The 21,341-nt window shown below is 37.6% G+C and overlaps 1 protein-coding gene across 6 annotated transcripts in view; it reads left to right on the top strand.

Moving 5' to 3' along the window:
* The window catches only part of chl1b (cell adhesion molecule L1-like b), a 986,835-nt gene that overhangs the window by 232,421 nt on the left and 733,073 nt on the right, over positions 1-21,341 (top strand). For all 6 annotated transcript variants that reach the window (XM_072280601.1, XM_072280605.1, XM_072280603.1 and 3 more), the window contains one exon: positions 5,335-5,386. The gene's annotated coding sequence lies outside the window, so the exon portion shown is untranslated. The remainder of the gene's footprint in view (positions 1-5,334; positions 5,387-21,341) is intronic.

The raw sequence follows: 21,341 nt of genomic DNA, 5'->3' as shown, positions 1-21,341 counted from the left end.
GGTCGCTTTCGGAATGGCAGGTGGTGACCAGTGGGGACCACGGGGTTCAGTGCTGGGACCACAGCTGTTTACAATATATATTAATGATTTAGATGAGGGAATTAAAAGTAACATTAGCAAATTTGCCGATGACACAAAGCTGGGTGGCAGTGTGAAATGTGAGGAGGATGTTATGAGAATGCAGGGTGACGTGGACAGGCTGGGTGAGTGGGCAGATGCATGGCAGATGCAGTTTAATGTGGATAAATGTGAGGTTATCCACTTTGGTGGTAAGAACAGGAAGGCAGATTATTATCTAAATGGAGTCAAGTTAGGAAAAGGGGAAGTACGACGAGATCTAGGTGTTCTTGTACATCAGCCACTGAAAGCAAGCATGCAAGTATAGCAGGCAGTGAAGAAAGCTAATGGCATGCTGGCCTTCATAACAAGGGGAATTGAGTATAAGAGCAAAGAGGTCCTTCTGCACTTGTACAGGGCCCTGGTGACTCCATACCTGGAGTAGTCTGTGCAGTTTTGGTCTTCAAATTTGAGAAAGGACATTCTTGCTATTGAGGGAGTGCAGCATAGGTTCACAAGGTTAATTCCTGGGATGGCGGGACTGTCATATGTTGAAAGATTGGAGTGACTGGGCTTATATGCTCTGGAATTTAGAAGGCTGAGAGGGGATCTTATTGAAACATATAAGATTATTAAGGGATTGGACACGCTGCAGGCAGGAAACGCGTTCCTGCTGATGGGTGAGTCCAGAATCAGAGGCCACAGTTTAAGAATAAGGCGTAGACCATTTAGAACGGAGCTGAGGAAAAACTTTTTCACCCAGAGAGTGGTGGATATATGGAATGTTCTGCCCCAGAAGGCCGTGTAGGCCAAGTCTGTGGATGCTTTCAAAAAAGAGATGGATAGAGCTCTTAAAGATAGCGGAATCAAAGGTTATGGGGATAAGGCAGGAACTGGATATTGATTGTGGATGATCAGCCATGATCACAGTGAATGGCGGTGCTGGCTTGAAGGGCCGAATGGCCTACTCCTGCACCTATTGTCTATTGTCCTTATGATCTATCTACTTGGAATTTAGAATTGTGAAATAACTTTGGATTGCATGCCTCAAACTTCCCCAGTTTTGAATCATATGGTTCTTTTTCATGCATTTATATCTTTATCTTCCTCCCTCTTGTTTTGAAGATGCCAACTTATGCTTGCAATGACTCTTAAGCAGCAAGCATTCTTGATGCTCTATAGCAAATAATACTTTGTGTGTGTGTAGAGTGATTATTGACAAGATGTTTGATGTGGATCTTTTGAGCCTTTTTAGAAGTCCTTCCATCCAGGAGTCATTGGTGAGAAACTGTTCTTTAGAGTCTCTTAGAGTTATTCACCCAAGATTATTGTGATTTGACAGGTGCCACGGCTAAGAAAAAAATCACTTAATGCGGATTTATTTAAATCTATTCAATTTGTAATGCACGTTTCAGTACTGTATTATGCAGCAATTTTACCATTTAAAGCCATGCTTTATTTAAAAATCATGTTATGTTAAAGTTTGCCAACTTGACATAAGCTCAATAGCACAGATTATATATACTGGGGCCAAGTCAGGCATCAAAACACACTATAGATTCTCAGGCTTAGCTTGGGTTGGATTGTACCCAGCCACCTTGTGTAGGTGCTGTAAGTACATGAAAGCTTGGGACTGGGGGTTGTGATAAGGCTGAACATCTTCATACATCCTGGAGGGTGTATGGAGCACAGGGAGCCCTGCCTATGTTTCAACATAAGGCTTCACTGAAACATTTCCAGTTGAACAAGAGCTCAGTGGGACCCAGTTGTGTGCATTGATTCAGGTTGCAGTCAAAATGTCATAGAATCATAGAACACCATAGCACAGAAATGTGCCCTTTGGCCCATCTAGTCAATGCTGAACTATTAATCTGTCTAGTCTCATCGACATGCACCTGGATCATAGCCCTCCATACCCCTCCCATCTACGTACCTACCCAAATTTCCCTAAAATGTTGAAATTAACCCCACATCCATCAATTCCATTGGCAGCTTATCTCACATTGTGGCCACCCTCTGAGTGAAGAAGATCCCACTCATGTTTCCCTTAAACATTTCATCCTTCACCCTTAACCTATGACCTCGTTGTTATAGTCTCACCCAAATTCAGTGGGAATACCTGCTTGCATTTACCTTATCTATACCCTTCAAAATTTTGTCTACACCCATCAAATCTCCTCTCATTCTACTATGCTCTAGGAAATAAAGTCCTAACCTACTCTACCTTAACCAGTAACTTAGGTTCTCAGTCCTGGTATATTCCTTGCAAATTTTCTCTGCATGTGAGTGTCCTTAAGTGCAGGAAGGGTTTGGAGTGACTGTGGGGACATGTTGAGTTTTACTTTAGACCTTTAATAATGTAATACCTGAGACTCTCCAGACTACAGCCTCCCCTTGATGCTACATTTCTCTTAACACAGCATCTTAAGAGACCCAAAGTTTGATTATCAGGATACACAATGCCTTACCAACAGAACCCTGAGAGGACTCATCATAATGGGCTCTGAAATCAATTCAGAAATAAATTATCCATCCATCCATCCGTCAACATGCCCTCCTTGCCTAATGGGCCACAAAGTCCAACAACCCACCGATTTAACCCTAACCTAATCACAATTTTCAATGACCAATGAACCTACTAGCACGGTCTTTGGACTGTGAGAGGAACCCAGAGGACACCCACACGGTCACGCGGAGAACGTACAAACTCCTTACAGATGGCTCTGGAATTGAGCTCCAAACTCCAATGCACCAAGCTGTATTAGTGTAGCACTAACTGCTACGCTACTGATTCTAGAAAGTTTTATGCTGTGCCGGTACATAGGCATCAAGCCCAAATATCTGAGAACCTTTCTAATCTTGTGTTTTATGGGAAATTTTGAGTTTAAATTGTGTCATTAGTCATCTTCGGAAAGTATCTGTACCAACTTGTTTCTCAATTAACTGAATACACTGCTGCACTGAGCTCAATAGCTTCAGGTAGTGTAATCATCTAATTGTTGATACACCCTTGACATTTTCTGTGATTTCAACCATGTGTCTAGGTCAAAAGCTGAGAACTTCAAAAACACAAACTATTTCTGTAGTTAAACTGTTTTGCATGAGGTATGGTATAGGGGAAAAAAAAACAAATATTTTCTCTACATTGGCCAAATTTTGATCCATTGTAAGAGTGGTCAGATTTAATTTAAATTCCTATTTTGGTTGTTTTCCTTCCCTTTGAGGCATGGCTCAAACACACACTCAAGACTTTATAAAATACAATTCAATTTGCATTTCTTTTTTTCTCCAGTAGTAGTCTCTCAAGGTCAAAGGTGACTTGTTTCCACTCCTTTATCAGTGAGTCATAGGCTGGTTAGAAATCTTGGTTAATAGAAAATAAGTATCTGCTTGTGGGAAATAAAGCCTTTCTTTATAAATCGAGAAGTTAACGTTTGCTCTTTAGTCAACAATGGGGCCTGAACTTCGTGTGGTTTATTATAAATTCTGACTAATTTCTCGTAACAAATATCTCAGTAAGATTCCTTCAACTTATGAATAAGGAAAAATCATTGTTTCATAATGGGCAAATAAATTAGGAAAGGTTACATAATTTGTTTCCACAGGTTCAATGTGAGAGATTTCATGATATTTTACAACATGAGCATCATAAATTCAAATGGGAATAAAGAGATTTCAATATGAGAACATCTTTACCCTGTAAAGACTTCTAGAGTTTTCTTTGGGAATGAGGGGTTGAGTGGCCAATGGACTGATAGGTGGGATGGAAGAGGGATTAAGCAAAAGATGGACTAGTTGATGAGGAGGCTTGCGTATCAGTAGGGCGTAGAGAAGAGGCCACATTCTGAATTCTGGAAAATTGCCATGTCAGAGTAAGTACTTAAGTAGCTCCTAAGGTGTGTTGACAGTGCTCAGAATCTATAATCTGCCTCCTGCTCAGCAAACCTACATGAAGTAGTAGTGAAGAGTCTCAGGTGTGTGCACTTGCTACAGTTTCATGAGAACCTGCTTCAACACTGCAGACACGGTAGAACAATGATAGAAGGACCAATGTTTCATTTAATTTCAAATTTATTTAGAGATCCAGTGCGAAATAGGCCCTTATGGCTTTTCAAGCTGTACTGCTCAGCAGTCCCCCCCGCCCCCACCAACAACCCCAATTTAACCCTAACCTCATCACCAGACAACTTACAATGACCAGTTAACCTACTCAGTAGGTCATTGGACTGTGGGAGGAAACCAGATGACCCAGAGAAAGCACAGGCATTCCACAGGGAGGATGTACAAGCTCCTTACAGAGGATGTCTGGATTGAACTCTGACCTCTGATGTCCCAGGCTGTAATAGAGTTGCACTAGCTGCCACGGTGCCCTATCCCAAGCGCATATGTTGAACTCATTTCCAGGCACTTTCACATGTTTGTTCATCAAAACCCAAAATATAAGCTCCTTGTTTATCATTACAGTAGGTCTCTCACCGAAAATAAATTGCATAATACACAGCAGTGCACAATCCTATTTCTGGGCTCCTACCTCTGAACTTTGACCCATATCCAAGTTCAATAACGGTTACAAATTCTAGTCAGCAGATTTGGAGAGAGTGGGTTCCTACCAACCCAGCAAAATTTGGGTGCGTTCAAAATGCCATTGTAGAAGCAATATTATTGTTGTTGAAGAAGCTGTAACTTTCTTCATCAGCTGCCCTGCAAGTTAGAAAAGATATTTATTTTCTGCTACATCTATTTACTTGAACACAATGGTGAAATTTCTTCCACATTTGCAAAATTTTTCTATGAACTCTTGTATAACTCTTTGACAACTCTGACATTGAAACCCGTCAATTTTAGCTTGAAACATTTATACTTGCTGAACTAATATCCATTTCCAAAACTATGGTTATGATATGAATGTATCTGAATTTTACTCTGCTTTCAAGATATTTTCATATAAATAAACCAACCATAGAGATTAAGCTGAAAATTTGATGAGTTGAATATTGTTAAATAATTTATGCTAACACTAAAATATTTAATTTGACGCCATTTCAAATGCCCAAATATTTTGCCAGGAACTTAGCAGAGAATCCAGACTTAATGCAAACGAATGTTTATTTGAAATATTTTGCTAACTTCAACAAATGCATATGGAAAAATTTTGACTAATTACATACGTATCTGAAAGTGATATTCGAATCTTTGTTTTTGTACTCCTGATGTTTTCTTTTCCTTTTATACATATCTCCTTCTGTTAAGTCTTTAAACTTTCTTTATATCTTTCAGTATTTCAATGAAATGATTGAAGATTGAGTCCGTTTATCCAGATGATGTTCGGGTGAGTTATTTTATCTCAAGCAATTTGACATGCTGTTTTGGCAGAATTGTCATTTAACATCCGTGCTTAAGAACAATGATTTATCATTTTTGTAAACTTTGACCTCCTGTACTCCTTTATCAGTACGCTTTCAAATTAATTCTCAGTGTGTCAGCAAAATAAATACCACATTCTGTGGCTTAGATAGTAAATCAAATTTTATCTTCTAAACATATCTGAAAATCAAAATTATTGAATGTTTTATATGTTCACCTATTAATTTAATGCTAGTTGTTATCTGTTACCCTGACTTGTATGTGGTATGAGCCTGCTGTGGTCAGTAAATGGAGGAGGAGATGGGGTGTTGCAAAGCACAAATATACAATTATTATTGACATATAATTCACTCATAAATTGCAGCTGGGATAAATATGAGATTATATTTTAAGAAAAATAACAACTTTGTATGAAGTAGTTAGTAAGAGGGAGGAAGGAAGCAATAGGACTTTGTAGTACAAAATACAAAAAAGTCATCTTAGCATTCAAATCCATAGGGTGGTTCAGTAGTGTCACTGATAGCGTTTACAGCAAGAGTGAGCCAGACTCAGTTCTACTGTTTTCTATAATGCATTTGTACATTCTCCCCATGATAGTATGGTTTTCCTCCAGGTGCTCCTATTTCCTCCCATACTCCAAAGATGAATTAGTATGTTAATTGTCACATGGGTGTAATTAGGCAGCACAGATTCCTTGGGCTAGAAGGGCCCGTTACTGTGTTGTATCCCTAAATAAAATCAATAATCACATAAAATAGAAACACAATTTTAAATATTTTTAAGGCAAACCAAATGACAGAGTTTGCTGCTTAAAAGAAAAATAAAATGAGAAATATTGATAAAGTTTAGCATATTACTGAAGGGTGTTTCTGAAGCTCTGGCAAAATAGTACAAGGACATGCTAAACCTGTAGGTTTATCCACTGGGAAATTAATTGTGTCTGTTTTCTCATATGAAGCGCTAAGGCGTGATCTAAGAGAGGCCTTCTAATTAATTTTTGAAATCCCCTGTTTCTGATAGCCCATGTGAAGATGTCTTTCAGTGTTATGAGAGGAGCAAAACCAGACACCAGTGAAATTAAAGCAAGTACAGTAATAAGATAAAATATATTTTAACAAGAGAAGAAAGGGAATATTGAACTTTTATAACTGAGTGTGACTAAGGTGAATAAGTTGAATCCAGCTTGTAGAACAAAAATACCATGTGAAGGGGTTGGCCCACGTAACCACTTTCTTAACTGCATAGTCAGTATAACTTTTGAAAGGCCTTTGATATATTATGTTCATTTGTAAAAGTCAGAACATGTATAATCAACATTTCATGTAGCAGAGTGTCTGATAAGATATCGACTAAACAGAAACAGTTATCAGTAGCAATAAACTGATATAAGCTGGGACATGGAAGGTTGTATGTATTGGGACTGTGACAGCCGTTATCACATTTTGGCTTTGAAATATGAAAAATACTTTCAAAATTGGTGAGCAACATCAGTTTGAGGGTGTTATAAACACAAAGGAATGAGTTCAATAGTTGCTCATTGGAATATTAAAAATTAGATAAAGATTGATCTCTACACACCAGAATACAGTAGGCCATTGATGTTCTAACACACATAAATTGGGAATATTAGATATCATTGGGTTAGCTGTTTTGATAACCATCAACTGTTGTATTATCAGAGTAAATGGTTAGTTATCCTTGCCCACACTAAATTTATACTCAGTAAATTATGGATGTTGTAAGAGGTTAGATAATCATTTTCTGGAAATAATGAAATAAATATTTCTATGTTGTGGTTTCATTTTGGTTGACGTGATTTCTGACTTAATTTCAATATTACATAAAAAGCTGGGTATTGTCATCAATATGCTTGCTTCAGTTTTCTTGTCCCCTGTCGAATCCATCTGGTTGTAGATTGGTTATTGCTAATATTTCAGAAGAAAATTAATGACATGCTTTTTGTGCTAATCACACATTGCAATCTGGCACATATTTCTCAGTAAATAGATTTGTAACCATTATTCATGTTAACATTTTGACAGTTTACAGACTCCAGCTCATTTTGTTCATTTAGGTGTTACTAACTTCATTTTATTCCTCCGAGGAAAATGTTTTTCCTCTGGGTCTGAATGGAGTTGATTTCAAAATAAAATGAAGATATCGTTACTCGTGTAAATCAGTCTATTGGTTATTGTGATACTGTTTTAGATAGCCTTAATGGGTGTACATTAAGAATCCATCACTGTGAATGAAACTTTATTATTTGGTGTGTAAGATATTACGTACAAAAGAAATTACATGTTAGGTATTGTAATGTTGTCACATTGTGTTAAGTTTTCTTTGTCAGTTGCTTTAATCCATTCACATCAAGTCAATCAATACCCCTGACAACGTGTTAGACTTTTCTGTGATATTGCACATAATATTATTAGTGAATTCACCTGGACAAAGAAAACGTTGATCTCAGTTACAAGCTGTTCTGATGTGATCTTCCTTTTTGAAAGGAATTAAATATTTTGATAATAAAGATGGATCAATGATGCACAACAATTTTGTGGAGAGGGCCAAAATGTACAATCCAAAGCACTTCCAGGACCACTCAAAAACATCTTTTATTTGAATCAATGTAGATACATGATATTTTGCTCTGTGCTCAAATGTTCCACAGTGGCAGACCTGTGTCCACCAATATCATGTTCAGGTGCCATATAATGGAATACTTGTTTCCCCAGAACTTGATCTCACTGTTATACAGTGACAGACCTAAGCCCACCAGTAATGTGCACCAGTGTCACACAGTCTCACTACTGGGTCAAATAATTTGCAAAGCCTTATCTGTGTCCAATATTGTATCTTAATGCTATACAGTGTTAGATGTGTGCCCACCAGTACCATGATACTTGTGTCATAGAGTGTTTTGCTACAGCAGACACATGCCCACCGGTTCAATCAACCTGGATGTAGAGTTGGGTCCCTGGTACAGGGTGAACCTAAGGTTAGGCTAGCATTCCAAGGTCTGGCTTCTTTCTTTTCAAATCTTTTTATTATTATTATTATCCAAAATTAACAAGAGTACTTCGAAGTAAGCAACGCTTACAATGTCTCCAGGAAAAAAACATTATTTTAAAGATTGAAAAAACTTTGGTGACATAAAAAAGAGAAAAAAAACCTTACTAAGCAAGAAAAAGTGGGGGAAAAACCCCCATTAGGTGTTCAACACTGGAGCCATGCATCATACAAAAAGCTTCTAAAGATAAGCATCAAACCGCCAGCAAGAAAAAAAAAGTACCAAATATTTACAATTAGATTGTGGAGGAAAACTATCAATTAACTCAAATGATAGTAACGAGCAAATGAACCCCATCTTTTCTCAAAATCAAACATAGGTTCAAAGGTTCAACTTATAATTTTCTCCAAACTAAGACATAGCAACACTTGAGAGAACCATTGTGACAAAGTGGGAGCCAATGTATTCTTCCACTTCAACAAAATGGCCGTCAAGGTCTGGCTTCAGCAGAGATGAAGAGACTGTCATGATTCTGAGTACTGGGTGGGTGGATTCATACTACATATTGGTTATGGCACGTAGTGTTGTTCTTCTGGCTGGAAATACGCTTTCTATAATTTAATTCATAAAGCATTATTTTCATATTTTGATCCTTTTGTTGACTTTTTATTAATTACATGACAATAATTGTAGTAGGCATCTAATAATAGGTTGCTCTATATTTATACTTGGTATTCTCCATGAGGGCTGTGGTCACATATTTTGAATGTGGATACTAGGATTTGCTATTGCAAAATGTTTAAGGAGTAAGTTACACTGTTCTTTTAAGTAGTCATGTCAGAGCTTGATCACTTTTTAAACGTAATTTTCCATCATGCTGTAATTGTATTCCATATTATCTACTTTATGTCAATTTTTTTAAAAATCTGTTTTGTATTTTCACTAAACAGTACAGTATGGCTGGCATAGTAAGTGACATTGTTTTTTTTTCAGCAATTACTTTGTGTCAAGGGAAACTTTAATTTAGTTGGCCTGTCTTTTTGTTATACCTTTTGAATCAGAAAGTGTATTTGAAAATTGTATGAATGATAAAGGAACAATTAATCCAGTAAATCCAGGGTTGCCAGTCTCATATCACTAAATGTAAAGGTTAATTTTATTTTACTCCTTTTTTTTTACAATATTCACAAAATATTGTAAAGTTCTGAGTACAGTATATTGTTTCCTTTCTTACTTCACTGTTTTAATTACAGTGAACTACTGTGCACTACACAGAAACAGGCCGCTCGGCCTATCTGGAAGTGACAAACAGCTATTCTGCCTGGTTCCATTGATCCACACTTGGACCAGTGCCCTCCTTCCTCCCCCCCCCCTTCCATGTACTTATCCAAACTTCTCATAACTGTTAAATTAAACCTGCATCTACCACTTCTGCAAATAGCTCGTTCCATGCTCACACTCCCCTCTGAGTAAAGAAGATCCCCTTCAGTTTTCCCCTTAAATATTTCACCTTTCACCTTTAACATATGACCTCTAGTTTCAGTCTCGCCCAACCTCACTGGGAAAAACCTGCTTGCATTTAACCTGTCTATACCTCTCACAATTTTGTACACATCTATCAAATCTCCCTTATTCTCCTACGCTCCAGGAAAAAAAAAAGAACTAATTTATTCAACCTTGGGTTTGAGGATTACTTGCAGCCTTTCAAGATCTGTTGGTTCTGAGGTGGCTGATGAAGCAAGTGGATGGGCAATGCATGAGATGATGTATTTCTGATATATTCCAGGGTTCTGCTGCTTTCCCAGTGCATGGCCTCTAGGTTCTCAGTAAAATTGCTCAGATCATGTAAAGCAGCTTCTTAGAGTACCTTTCACTTATTCAATAAGTAGTGCTATTTAAATTTGGCAACAGGCCAAATATACTTCTGGTAGTGTAGGTGAAATAATTCCTGTTTGGATATCCTTTCACAACCAGTATTCAGTATGACCCGAACAGATGAATTTGAGATGACCTAATTGGAAGTTAGTTCATCCATCTTTGAAGATTAGCAGCTCACAAGTACTCCAGTTTCCCCATAACCAAGCCTTTAAGTTTTGTTTGCATCATTAATTTTGCTTTATAGTTCAGAACTGATTAACAAATTAAACTTTAGAACAGTGTGGGTGAAAAATAAATGAGCTGTGGTATATATCCAGACTAGTATGGCGGCAAGAGATGTGTGGGAAATGAGTTATGAAATATTGAGATAAAGCATGATTACACTGAACTACTAGAAATGTGCGGGAGGAATGCCATAAGGTAATAATAATGCTTTCCTTGAGCTATTTCGCCATCTTTTAATTTTTCTAACACAGCCAACTGCTTCCTATCTCTATAACGATCATAGAGTAATGGTAATTTACAGCACAGAAAAGACCTTTAAGCCCTATTGTGCCATCACTGGCCACAAAAGATCTTTAGGGTAATTCCACTCCTTCCTTTTATCCATATTGATAGGAACTTAGAAGGCTGACAGAAATTTGTAAGATCCTGAAGTGTCTGGTCAGGGTGGATGTAGAGTGTGAAATTCAAAAGAAAACAAAATAACAGATGCTAGAAATCTGAATAAAAAACAGAAAACACTGGATGGTCACAGTAAACATTTCAGGTAGTAAACCCTTCATCCGATGACTCTGCCCTGCTGATTATTTCCATCATTTCCATTGGATTTGGAGAGGATGTGAGAGAAAACAGAACAGGAGTCAGTTTAAAACAGAGTAAGTGGATACTCATTTAAAATAGAGGTAACATCAATGTTTCCTTCTCTTAGAAGGTCATGAATCTTTGGAAGTCTCTTCCTCAGAGGAAAGTTTGATCAGAGCCTTCGAATGTTTTTAAGGCAAATAGGTTCTTTGTGAGCAAGTAGGTGAAAAGTTACTATGTGGTAGATCAGAATATAGGATTGAGGTTACAAATAGTTCAGCTATACTTTAGTTGACGTTCTATTTCTTAGGTGGAGTGCATTTAAAACAAAAACCAGGCCATTAAATGATTCTGATGTGTTGTACTTTATTAACTATCTTTTTTTTCACTACATATTGAAGTTTATTGCCTCAGGCCAGGGGAACAATTGGACTCATTTTCAGCATCTGCTACTGAAGCAGATGAACCTGGGTCTGGAACAAGTTGTGCCAACAGCTGAGAAGGTGATCAGAAACCTCGGGAGCAGTTGAGAGAGAAGTCAGAGACCCAGCCGCAGATGTGGGTCAAATGATCTGGACCATTGTGGCACAGAGATAATATTTTAGGATTCACAAGTCATACATTATAATATCATCCATGCTACTTACCCAGGACATCTTTAGGGAGCAGTGTCTCAGAAAGGCAGTGTCCATTATTAAGGATCTCCGGCACCCAGGGCATGCCCTTTTCTCACTGATACCATCAGGTAGGTGGTACAGAAGCCTGAAGGCACACACTCTGTGATTCAGGAACACACATCAAAGTTGCTGGTGAACGCAGCAGACCAGGCAGCATCTGTAGGAAGAGGTGCAGTCGACGTTTCAGGCCGAGACCCTTCATCAGGACTAACTGAAGGAAGAGTGAGTAAGGGATTTGAAAGTTGGAGGAATAGCTTCTTTCCCTCTGCCATCCGATTTCTAAATGGACATTGAAACTTTGGATGCTACCTCACATTTTTTAATATATAGTATTTCTGTTTCTGCACATTTTTTAATCTATTCAATATACGTAATTGATTTACTTGTTTGTTTGTTTGTTTATTTATTTATTTATTCTCTGCTAGATTATGTAATGCATTGAACTGCTGCTACTAAGTTAACAAATTTCACGTCACATGCTGGTGATAATAAACCTGATAAATAAACTTCCAGCAATCCAATCCTATCTGTATCATTGCCTTCACACTATTTCCCTGAAGCCTTGCAAACAATTCTCCCTCATAAACCCATCAACTACCCTTGGGTTCTTTTGCCACTTACCCACACTCAGGTTGACTTTACTGTTGACAGTCAGTCTAGCAGTACACTTTGGAAGAAACTGGAGCATGTAATGGAAACCCATTCACTCACAGGAATCACATGCAAACTCCACACCAGCAGCACCGGAGGTCAGGATCAAACCCGTTTCACTAAATTCTTCACCACCATACTGCCAGTTCAATAAAAATATTTAGCCACATTGACTACTCTGACAGCTCCTCCTTAAATCACTGAGTACCTGCAATAAGGACAAGCACAGCAGGTGTAAAGGAACACTACTTCCAGTGGTACACCATTCCAAATTAACATTATATCTCTGTTCCTTCATTGAAAAAAGAAAGCAACACCTTAAACCAGAATGAATATTTCCATTCACTATGAATGTGCAAGTTACATCTTAAAAAGCAAAAAACATGATCTGATAGGAGCAGGTTTATGATTGTTAGTTTGAGCAAATGCTGCACTAATGTAAAGCAAATTTACCTTTATGCAGGTCTTTGGATTTTCAGGGGCCACTGTGATATTGAAATGAACATTTGGCAATGTGCACCAATCTCCAGTTGCTAGAGGCAGCACATGCCTGTCAATGTGGTCATCAGAGACTCAGCAATGAAGATGCAGGGGTGAAAGAAGACAACTCAGTAGCTTCAGGCTCTTGAGAGAACTAAGTATAGTGAACATTATAAATTGTGGAATCGGCTTATACTTCAGCCTGAACTGGCTCATGTACAGCTTTAGACAAAAGCCGTAGTTTGAACCCTCAAGAGGTGCTGGTGAAATGTTCAGTGCAGTGTGGTGACTGTGACATTTCTGGGACTGTGCAGCTATGACTGATCTAGATTATGCACTTACTTGTTTCATTTACATATTGAGAGCAAGGCCAGAACTTGGTAGGATCTTTGAAATACTGAGATTGAGAGTCATAGAGTTCCACAGAAACAGGCTTTTTGGCTCAATTTCTCCATTATGACTATCATGCCAATTTGTGCTAATCCCATTAATTCTGTATTCTTCTACTCCCTTTTGATCCAGGTTACTATCCAAACTGCTGTAACTGGCTGGCTCTACTACTTCCTCTACAGCTGATCCTATGTAACCACTATCCTCAGCACTCTCAAAAAATATTCCCCTTAAAGCACTGCCCTATAGTTTTTAGACTCACTCAACCTCAGAGCTGTCTACTCAGTCTATGCCCTATTTATAGATCTCTGAAGGGACACCCCATTTATCTGCTACATTTCAGTGAGAATAAGCTCAGGCTATTCAACCTCATAACCACACTCCTTCATTCTAGCCAACTTCCTGGTGCATCTCTTCCGCACACTGTCTTAAACTTCCACATTCCTCCCATAGTGTGGTAACTAAAACTATAAAAAAAATGCTTCACTTGCTACCTGAGCAATGTTTTATTCAGCTGCATCAAAACATCCAGCTTCTATATTTATTGTATTGGCCTTTTAGGACAAGTATGCCTAATGCTATCTTCATACTTTATCCACATTTATCTCATAGTTCTGTCATTGTTTTCCCTTCCATCCTTTCATTTGCTCCAGAGAAATCCTATATCATTAAACAGTCCATACCATTGTCTTTCAGCTGGTATCACCATGATCTGCAATGCGATTTACCTTGGTTTCCCCATCTCCCGACCACAGTCATTGCCCTCATTCCCTACGTCTGTGTCTGCATCATAAAACACGTTAGCTTTTTAACTTTGCTTAGTTCTGCTGAAAAGCTGTTGACCTGAATTGTCAACTTGTTTTGCTCAACTTACTGATTATTTCTTTTCTTTCAGAATTCCAATATATAGTATTTTCTGCTTCTAAGTATATCAATTATTGATCATTGGAGGAATAAAATATGTTGGACAAGAAAGCTACTTGTTCCATTCTACTTTCTTATTATTTGTCCTTCAGATAATTAATACTGTGCTCATAATCTAGTAACAACATTAAGAATTTCCCTAAGAAACTTAAAGTAAATGAACATTTTTTTTAAATTGCTGCTAAAAATATTCTTGTCTTACTTAATTTATTGATGCAAATTTAAATGTTTCTTCAATTTGTTATTCAATATTGAAATATAAATAAGTCTGCAATTTTACTTTTTCTATATTATGAACAAACCCTGTTTAGATTTAATATATTTTAGAGCAAAATATGTCTTTCATTTTTGCTTTTCTTGACAGGTAATAGGAAAATTACTTTAAAAATGTTAAATATACTATGATATTTTAAGAATGCTTGAGGTTAATTTATAAGTGGGTAAAGGGAATGCAAGTCAGTACATGTATAACACAAGCACAAAACTATCACTAAAAGTGCCAGTAGTTTTGTCCATTTAAGCAAGTGCAGTTTTTCCCATATTACTATTTATTTTCAGCATAATAATTTTGTACTTGTACTTCCATGCAATCCTATTTAATTCTTCATATTTTGGACTTGAGGGTATATGCCTTCCATAAGAAATTGTGTAAATGTTCAACATTAAACATGTAAATTACAAATCGTTCACAGAGGAAGTCTAAATTCTGCTTTAAACTTTGCATTTTTAATACCCCAAACGTATTTTTATGTCAGACTTATGTGGGACTCTTTTGATTTGATATTTTATGCTTTAATTAAAAACTAGCTCTCCTGCGGAGAATATCTGGGTGAATAATGAGTAGAGATTAAAACTGTTATAATGAACAGAGCTGTGTATATTGCTTTCTGTTATTTGCAATTCTGTAAAGAACTTGTTTGGTAAATATACAACTAGATTTCATCAATAGAAAGGAATTTATCTTTAGAAAAGTAGACCTTGAGTACGTTTTGGATATTGGTACAGTATAATCAAACAATGATAATTCATTTTCCCTTCTCTTATCTGATCTTCTCTTTTTAGCAGTAATTCTCAGTCTAATTTTAAGAAAATCCCAGTTTACAAATCTCCAATGAAGTCAGATTTGGGGATTTCAGTGTTAACAATGGTGCCAAGCTAGTTTCCCTTTCTTGTACAGCATAAAATTGAGGCCCAGTTATGTTTGCCTTGTGCTGTTCTTAACATTCACATGACAGCGATGTTTACATAGTCCTGGGGGACATAATCATTTGGAAAAAAAAACAAGACCCTATTATAGAGTGGGAGCTGAAAAACAGAAATTAAACCCAATGAACATTTGAATTTGCATCTTACTAGCAATTAAGATTTACAAACAGAGCATTGTTCATTTAATTATAAATGTGAAGAATGGAAAATACCACCAGTGGAAGTTTATATGGTAGGTTTTATCATTTGAGAAATCATTGCTCAGCATTTTTTCTTAATCAGTTTCTACATTTTGGCATCTTCGCCAAAGCTGGCACTTGCTAATCATCCTTTGTTGCCCTAGAAAACGGGCTAGTGGCCTTTCTTCTTGAACTCCTTGCATGTGGGCCAAATGCTCCTGTGGCGTTGTGTGGGATGTGCCAGGATTTTGATCCAGCCGCAGTGAGGACATCGCCATATGTTTCCAATCAACAGGGTGAATGACTTGGGAGACCTGCCAACGATAGTGTTCCAGTGCATCTGCCGCTCTCTCCCTCCTAAATGATGGAGATTGCAATGTGAGACTGTGTTGTTGGAGAAGCCTTGGCAAATAGTTACAGTGCATCTTGTAGCTCATGTATCTGTAGTCACAGTGTGCTGAAATCACAGGTGAGCCATTTGCTGCAGGGTCCAGCTCTGTTCTTCTGCACACTTGCAATAAATATGACTGTGCCAGTTCAGTTTGTACTCAGTGTCCCCCCCAACCCCGCCCCAGATATTGTGGGACATTTGTCAAAGTCCTTGTCCATAGTATGCCAATGTTCTTGTTACTGTGCCAGTTTGACATAGCACTTTCAGGTGTTTAGTGTGAGGTTTCAGTTTATTCCACTTCAACAGCAGAATTCCACTCAAACACAATTTTTTTGATCTCACGTTTTGTACTCCTGGATCCTTTTTTTCTGCGTCACATGAAGGAATTGCCAAAAGCCACAAGTATCTGAAACATTCAGAATAAGCTTAGTCACAATAAGGACTTGCAATGGCCATTCCTACTGGTACTCTAAAGAGCAGATGTATCTATGATAGGCAAATGATTTAGCTGAGTGATTTATTTCCTCATGCTGGTCCTATCACCATCTCTTGTAAACCTCATTTGCCATCAAAGTATGTTGGGACTTGGTAGTGCTAGTCTGTGGTTGGACTATTGAGTAATAACCTTATCTAACACTTGGTGATCAATACTGAACTTCAGGTACCTAAAATAGAGCCAGCTTGTTCCTCATTCTAGGTTTCCTACAAGCGCTGAGCAGTGTGGAGGAATAATACTTCATCAGCTAAGTGATAAATAAGAACTCCCGTTGCCATTTCTCTATCTCATTGTTGTTTGAGATCCTGTGCATTATGGTGGTGTCACCTACATAATTACAAATGGAGTTGAAGCAAGATTTAACCACACAGTCATGAATGCATAGGGAGCATTGCAAAAGGATGAGGATGCACCTTTGTAAAGAGTACTGGTGTTGAAGATATTTGTTGTTGCCTATCATTATTGATTGCGGTTTTTTGGTCAGAAGACAAGAATCCAGTTGCAAAGGGATTCTGAGTCCTAGGTCTCTGAGTTTGGAGGAGAGTTTGTTCAGAATTTTGCCATTAAAGGCGTTAGAGGACTCTGAAGTAGGTGTATTTTTTTTACTCAAATATTCTTGTGATGATTGTAACGCCAATGAGATGGCATCTATCTGTTATTGCTGTAGGTGAATTGAAGTGGGTCGAGATTTTCTGGGAAGCTGGAATTGATGTATGCCATGACCAATGATGGTGGATGCCACCCATGCAGAAGCCTCCAAGGCATGCTATTACCTTACCTTTCTTCAGCACTGGAGTGTTACTCAAAGAAAGAGGGAACACCAGATTTGAGCAAGGAGAGTCTAAAGCTGTCTGCAAATACGCCAACCCGTAGATCCATGCAAGAGCTGAAGATGCGGATGGGGACTCCATCCAGAACAGATGTTTTCCACAGTTTCACTTAGGAAGGCCGATCTAATGTCTGTGATGGTAATTGTTGGTACAGATGCTTCAAGGTCTATTGGGATTGGTGGTATCATTTCACTAAACCTCTGCTCGAAATGTGCAAAGAAGACATTGAGCTCAGTGGTGAGGGACACCTTGCTGCTAGTGATACAGCCTAATTTTGCTTTAAAGCCTGTTATAGCATGCAGGACATCGTAACTGATCATGACAATTCTGGTACAAATTTGTATTTTATTATAATTTTTGCATTAATATGATATGAATTTAACAAGTGATAATTTATAATCTGTGCAGTGTTTGTGTATAGCATATATCAGAAGTACATTTTGATATCTAACCAGAAAAATGAAAATATTATTTGAAAATGGTTTGTTCACATGATACTGGCGTATTTGTTAAAATGGAAGCCCAGAGCTCCTTGTCTATAACATTAAGATTCTTGTGTAGTAAGATGGAATGTTTGAGGATGTGTGAAAGTAATGCAAATGATCATAATTACAAATTTTGTTACTTTGTGGAACATTATCACACATTACTGAACAAAATCAATATAAACCAATTCCTTTCCTGTGTTGTACCCAAAAATTATATGAAGTGAATGACCTATGCCTGGAGAGAATGAAAATTATGTTTTGTCCAGTTAAAAAAAACACACATTTGATCTGAAGAGGCACTGCTTGCCTACAGGTCCACAGCAAGAATATTTGTGAAAATAACAATCACACATCAGGATTAAATATTTAAATTATTGGATTGAAAAACATAAATAAAGGAGAAAAATAATGTTGAAGATAGAGAACAATTTTCCCAACGATAGGAAATACATTACAATTGATATTGAGCAGCACATTACAAAATATACAACAAAAACTACATCTGACAATGTGAAAAATCTACCATTTCTCACAGATGGTAAATGCTCACAGAGTTTAATACAGCTGGACTTCATCAGCATAATAATACATACTAAATTACGTTCTGTTGTGCTGTACTTGTTATAAAAAAAAATTTGGTTATTTGCCATGGCTGTACAATGTACTAGCCAGTGATATTCAAGATGTGCCTTTATCTCATAATAGCGCTTCAAAAGTTAGCTGACCAATGTTGCAGTCACGAACTTTGTCGTGACTGGTAGCATTACTTTAATGTTAAAGTCAAGAATATCTAATTTTATTCTTGGTAATTATTTCAGATTTTTAAAGCTGTAATGCCAAAGAGAGATTTTTGTGGCTCTGTGTCACAAATGGCTGAGGTTTATTACCTGCATCTAAAGAGTGTCATTGATTGCTTCCCTTGATTGTTTATTGATGATTCACACTATCAAATTGTCTGTGGTTGTTCTCAAAATTTGCCTCCTTCAAATGTAACACATGGTAAGCAGAAATGAAGCCAAAAGTTTCTATTCAATCTGGAAAGTGAAACTGGCTTTTAACATAATTGCTTTTTTTCAGCAGGTTACATTAGATTCAGCTGAAGAGGCCCAAATATTGCTTTTCCTCATGCTCTTTGTTTGCTGTTCAGATCCAAATTCTAGCTTTCAGCTATGTCATAATTTCAGTAGTTAAAATTTTAATGTTGTTTTGCAGCCAGAAGCATAATGTTGCATCATGAGATTTCTGATTGTTTGTGTTGTCAAAAGAGTACCAATATGTAGAGAATGTACTTAACTCCAGCTTCAGAGACAATTGTGATGCACTATAATTCACTTTCTACCAAAACACATCCATGGCAGACTCCATTTCCCTGCACCTACACTTGTCTCTGGAGCATCTAAACAGTAAAGGCACCTAATGTATGTTAGACTATTGCTTGTTGACTACAGAAAGCTAATCTCAAAACTCCTAAACGTGATACTCAATGCCTCCCTTTGCAACTGGATCCTTGACTTCCTCACCTACAGACCAGAATCAAAGATTCAAAGCACATTTATTGTTGAAGAATATATAAACCATACACCTTTGAACTTTATCTGCTTACAGGCAGCCACAAAGCAAGAAACCCAAATAACTCAACTAAAAAAAAGACCAAAAACCACTGTACAGAGAAAGAGAAAGAAAACAAAACACACAACATGCAAACAATAGAAGCAACCCAACAGCATCCCGAACCAGAGTGATTTCCAGACCTGCAGATGGAATGTTCCCCATTTCATCACACCAGCAGGTTAGAAATGCACAGCAGCCGGATCGGTTCATAGCCTCAGTGCTGCAGAGAAAGGTATAACCATTTGCAAAAAGCAAGAAAATTTAGCCCGATCCTCGCCTCCGTACCCAACACTCGGGCTTTGAGTCTAGTAAGGATGGGCAGCAACAGCTCTTCCATGATTACTTAAGTTTGTTTAAGCTTATTATAACTATATAACAATTACAGCACGGAAACAGGCTATCTCGGCCCTTCTAGTCCGTGCCAAACTCTTACTCTCACCTAGTCCCACCGATCTGCACTCAGCCCATAACCATCCATTCCTTTCCTGTCCATATAGCTATCCATATAGTTATATATGGGCTATATTCCTGTCCATATAGCTATATAGCAATAGCTATTATTGCTATCTGACTGAACATATATACAGGACAACTGAATGAAACAACTCCAGACCACAGTGCACCCACAAAACCTATATCACACACAGCACAGAAGTCAAAATATTACCAAAACTAAGTTAATAAAATATAATTCAAAGTGCGTGTAGTGTGCAGCCTATGTAAACAGTAAACAATAAGCCCCTCGCTATCCTAATGACAAGACCTCAGTAGTAGCAGGGTATTCATTAGTCTCCAAACTGAGGGAAGAAGCTGTTACCCAGATTAGCAATGCTAGTTCCGATGCTCCTGCATCTCCTCCTGATGGTCGTGGGTTAAAGGGATTGTGGAATGGTTGGAAGGGATCCTCAACAATGCTTTGTGCACTTTGTCTACAACGCTCCTAATAGATGTCACAAATGTGATGGGTCGGGGGAGGGTGTTGATCTTCTTCTTGGTAGATTTTACTATCCTCTATAGGGTCTTGTGGTCCAATGTCTTTTAGCTTCTGTACCACACAGTATTCTTAATACTGGCGCCCCAGAAAGCTGTGTCCCCAGCTTCCTACTCTACTTGCTTCCATGCACAGATGACTGCATGGCCAGATTCTGATCAAACCCCAGAGCTTCTACTTCCTCAGCTGCTACTTGAGTCTGCATTCTATTGCATTCTACTGTTGTTCAAACTTCAAAGTAAATTTTATTATCAAAATATATATATTATATGTCATCATATACAACACTAAGATTCATTTTCTTGTGGGCATACTCAACAAATCTGTAGAATAGCAACTATAACAGAATCAATGAATGACTGCCAAACTAGGACATTCAGCCAGAGAGCAGAAGAAAACAAACTCTGCAAATGCAAAAAGAAGAAAAAAATAATGGAAATAAATAATCAAGAAATATCGAGAAAATGAGATGAAGGATCCTTGAAAGTGAGTCCATTGGTTGTGTGAGCATTTCAATGTTGGGACAAGTGAAGTTGAGTGAAGTTATCCTTTTTGTTCAAGAACCTGCTGTTTGAAGGGTATTAACTGTTCCTGAAGCTCATGGTGCGAGTCCTAAGACTCTTGTACTATTGTCTCTCCTTGTACTATTTTAATGCACTATTGTAATGAATTGATCTGTATGGATGGTATGCAAGACAAGTCTTTTATTGTAGTGATGCACGTCACAATAATGAACTAATTTACCAAGTGTAAATTAGTTTTCAATTATTTAGATTGTGTAGCAATTCATAAAATATCATTAATAATGTTAGTTCTGTAATTCTTACACTGATTAAGTTTAGCCTGCATTAAAAATTGAATAGTTATAAGCTCATAAAATATTCCATGCAATATGTTTGAGGAAAAATGTAGTTGTG

Source organism: Mobula birostris, chromosome 16 (assembly GCF_030028105.1).
Source record: "Mobula birostris isolate sMobBir1 chromosome 16, sMobBir1.hap1, whole genome shotgun sequence".
Classification (NCBI taxonomy): domain Eukaryota; kingdom Metazoa; phylum Chordata; class Chondrichthyes; order Myliobatiformes; family Myliobatidae; genus Mobula; species Mobula birostris.
This window is presented reverse-complemented; position numbering and strand designations above follow the sequence as displayed.